General features: G+C 38.4%; 1 long non-coding RNA gene across 1 annotated transcript; it reads right to left on the minus strand.

The window, feature by feature from the left end:
* Positions 1-379: 379 nt before the first annotated feature.
* Positions 380-3,536, minus strand: LOC120725485. The gene is made up of 4 exons (XR_005694118.1): positions 2,558-3,536; positions 847-917; positions 691-728; positions 380-608 (listed from the first exon to the last, which is right to left on the minus strand). It is a non-coding gene; the product is annotated as an uncharacterized LOC120725485 (long non-coding RNA).
* Between the last annotated feature and the right edge of the window lie 553 nt (positions 3,537-4,089).

Genomic DNA, 4,089 nt, shown 5'->3' on the forward strand with positions numbered 1-4,089 from the left:
AAATAAATAAATAAATAAATATATATATATAAGGGCTCAGAGAAGAGCTCGAGAGGATGTGGAGGGTGAAGGTAACGGTGGTCCCCGTGGTAATCGGAGCACTAGGTGCGGTGACTCCCAAGCTAGGCGAGTGGCTCCAGCAGTTCCCGGGAACAACATCGGAGATCTCTGTCCAGTAGAGCGCAGTCCTGGGAACAGCTAAGATACTGCGCAGGACCCTCAAGCTCCCAGGCCTCTGGTAGAGGACCCGAGCTTGAAGGATAAACCGCCCGCAGGGGCGTGCTGGGTGTTTTTATATATATATATATATATATACACACACACACACACACACACACACACACATATATATATATACATATATATATACATATATATATATATATATAAACATAACAATGGCAACTGCCAAGCAAGCAGAATAATAATTAGTATTTTTTAAATACCTGTTTTCCATATGCCAACAAAAGCTGCTCCATCCTTTCACCGACCCGTCCAGTTTTCCTCTTTTTGTAAAGTCCAGTCAGTTCAGGAGCATAATCATCCAGCGCAGCATAAAACACATGTGGCAGATTCTGATTGGTGATCCGATGAAATTCAAAGTAGAGCTGAAGAGAATTCCAAAAATATTATAAGCAAAACACAGCATACTATATGAGCAGCCAATGTTATATACATAGTTGTACTTACCTGTGTCTCATGAAAGAGTGCTGGCCATGGTCCCTCGCCTGGCAAAATTTGAGGTTATTGGATGAGGGCGATTAACTTTGTCAGAATGTTGGTATGGAAAGCGCAGAATTGCTCTGTTTAAGTCTTCTAAGTTAAAATATCTCTTAGAAATCAAACCTTTAAACAATGTGCCAACTCCACTGAAATGACACCTTCAAACAGGTCGTGTAGGAAGTCAGGTGGGAAGCCTGTGACAGGATGAAAGAAAGAGAGATGGTTAGAAGGAACACAGGTGTTTTTAACACCATAGTTTTCCTTAATGTCATCATTCTGAAGCTCTTGCACAATAATTATCATGAGCATCTTTTGTTCTCATTACATAATTCCCTGTAACAGCATTTTCTGTTTGCATTTCTGTTTGGGTGGCATGACAAAACCTACAGAAATATGTAGACCTGAAACTCTCATTAAAACCAGCAAGTCCATGGGCAGAAGGTTGTCTGCCACAACAGAGTAGACAGTGCCTTTAAGACATTCACCAAGAGTCTCAATGTAGGCACCTACTTCTTCAAGAGTTTTCAGATCATTTAAGAGTGGTGACAACATTTCCTTACACCCAAACTGGCGTACATCATTGGAATTGCACAGCAGAGCAAGCTGAGTGCAGTGTAGAGCAGAACGAGATTTAACTGGAAAGTTTTCCAGTGTCCAATAAACTGCAAAGACTTTATGTATTTTCTTTGAGGTACCAAGTGGGTTTGTGATCAAAATCATCCACATAAAGTATCATTGACAATTTCTGTCCCTCTTGTGACAGTAGAACATTTTCCTGGTAGTAGGATCCATCACAAAATGACATGAAATGTCCAGGAATCTGTGTGGGTGCTTGTTTAATTTCTTCAAGCACATCATTTTTTTTCAACAACAATTGCAAAGATGTGAGAATAGGCACATACATATAAGTGTGCTTTGACGATTCAATTAAATACTCCACAGGTTTGACATATGGAAAATTTTCTTCATAATATGATTTCCTCCTCTTTGCTGTAGATAGTGGTCCTTCAGATGTGACACATTTATGTAAAACATTACTATCAGAAACTGCCTGACAAATCTCATCCACCAGTTTGTCCGTATATGTACAGTTGTGCTTTTTCAGTATATCTACAACTGATTTTCTAACCAAAGGTTGTGATAACAAAAACAACTGATCAATATGCTCAATAATCTCCTGTGTTGCTCTCTGGGACACATGGAGAAGGGTCTGCATTTTCAAGAAAAATCCAGCCAGATTGTATTGCAACTGCTCTTCTAAACCCTCAATTCCACTGATTTCACTGGTGGATGCCACTTGATTGTCATCTGATGACTCTATTGAATCAAGCTGCATGTCATCTTTTTGTTCTACATTTATAACACTTTGCACAATGCCTTCATCGTAACTTGTTGAATTTTGGTGGTCTCTGCATTTGTGGGCATTGAAGGTTGAGTAGACATTGGTTTTAAAATTGCAGTTCTTGGAAGGACATGGAACAGTTTCTTTTCGTTTTAAATGCCCCCTCAGATGGATAAACATTTGGCTTTCAATAAATGGCTGCTTAAAATTACACATAGAGCAACAAAATCCATAATTATTCAAATCTAGATAAGAACCGTCTTTTCATTGCGTGGGAGTGTGCATTGTTGACATGTGTATCTTTAATGAATTAAATGTATTAAATGCACACATGCATGTGTTGTAGAGACAGGGTAAGGGTGAAATTGTGGAGTACTGACCATGGTTGAGCCGATAATGCTTCAACAACATGACTTTTATGGCAGTAGAAAAACTAGACAAACTACACAACTTGCAATTCCACATTTTGATACCAAATCGTTTTAAAATCACCTTTACTGGTTGTCTTTAGTGCAGTGCTGGATGATCTCTCGGCATGCTACTGCTCCTTCAATCGTCAGATTGTAATAACACAAAAGCCATGAGGATAGAAAGCTAGCAGAACAGTTTTTACTTTTAGACTTTTACTTCACTTAAAAACAGTCAATCTGAATAACACAAGCTTGGAAAACAGTAAGATTTATTCTTGCACTACAGTTCATTTTCAATTCAGGTTGGTCAACTACTCTATACGTCATAAAATAATAAAGCAATTTTACACAAGTGAAGTACACAATAGGCTAACCCTTGGAAAGTACAGAGTCAGAAACGTTTAGGTTTGGTGCAGTGCAGCTTTGAAAAGGTAAATTATTTCACGACTAAAATGCCACTAACCATCATATTCAAAGTTTGTGAAGGCGAACTTGTCCGTTAAACTCTTAAAATTAACACTAAATAAATTTTCTACTATTTTCACTGTGTCAAAAGTAGGCTACATTTGAACTTGATAAAGGTCAGAGTCAGAAAAGCCTAAACACTGATTTTACCAAAGGTTTTGTGGCATGCAGTTTGCAAAAATTAGACTACTTACCAACTATTGATTGAAACAAGCCACCAACCGTTAATTTTTTAAATTGTGAAGGCAGACTCCATACAGCGCTAGGCGGGAATTGTGTGCTGGCAAGCTAAGTTACGAGCTACTACAACAAAGTAGTCTGATAAATTACAACGAAGTACAACTAAAACAAAGCAGTCTGTTAAATGTACGTTTTGTATGCTAGAAGTAAGCATTAACAAAAAAACATAAAAATAACTTTATCTTGTACTTTTCACTCTCTTGACGAGGCTCCTGTCTCATGGCCGACAAGTCCAGGCAAAACACTGGGGGCGGGGCTGTGGATGATGACTAATACAAATGAATTAGCACAACTTAAACAGTTTAAAGCAACAGTACTTAAAACGTTACAAAAACATAATGTGTACTTATTACAACAAAGTTATTATATCATATGTATACTTTTTGGTCTACCTAACACACTTCATGAAAGTTACTTTAACTATTTTTCAGAACTGAGTAAGAACAACTTACTTCTTTTAGTAAGATGCACTGTTGGGTTTTACAGTGTACTGTAAAACCGGTTAAGTTAAGTTAAGTTAAGATACCTTTATTAGTCCCACGAGTGGGAAATTTCATGTTAAGGCTGCCGACCAATTGCACGCAATGGCAGTGCCATCTTACCCTCTGACCATACATACATTACACAAAAACATCACATGGGGAAGACAGGTCAGAGAGGTATAACAATGGAAAATGCACAACATGAGGAAAGATAAGGAGAAAAAAAATAACTCCCCCCAGACTGAGCTCCAACAGGGAGATCAGTTTGAGAACAGAAAAAAACACCTCTGCACATAGCACATGAAAAAACTCTTAATACAACAAAGAAACACATGACAAGCAACAGGGATGGGTAAAGGGTGAGAGACAGCCAGTGTAGACAGTGCATCCGGGCCTGCAGCATATGCGCTGGTCTCCTTGATCCACC

The sequence above is a fragment of the Simochromis diagramma genome, unplaced genomic scaffold, assembly GCF_900408965.1.
Source record: "Simochromis diagramma unplaced genomic scaffold, fSimDia1.1 OVJJ01000802.1, whole genome shotgun sequence".
Classification (NCBI taxonomy): Eukaryota; Metazoa; Chordata; class Actinopteri; order Cichliformes; family Cichlidae; genus Simochromis; species Simochromis diagramma.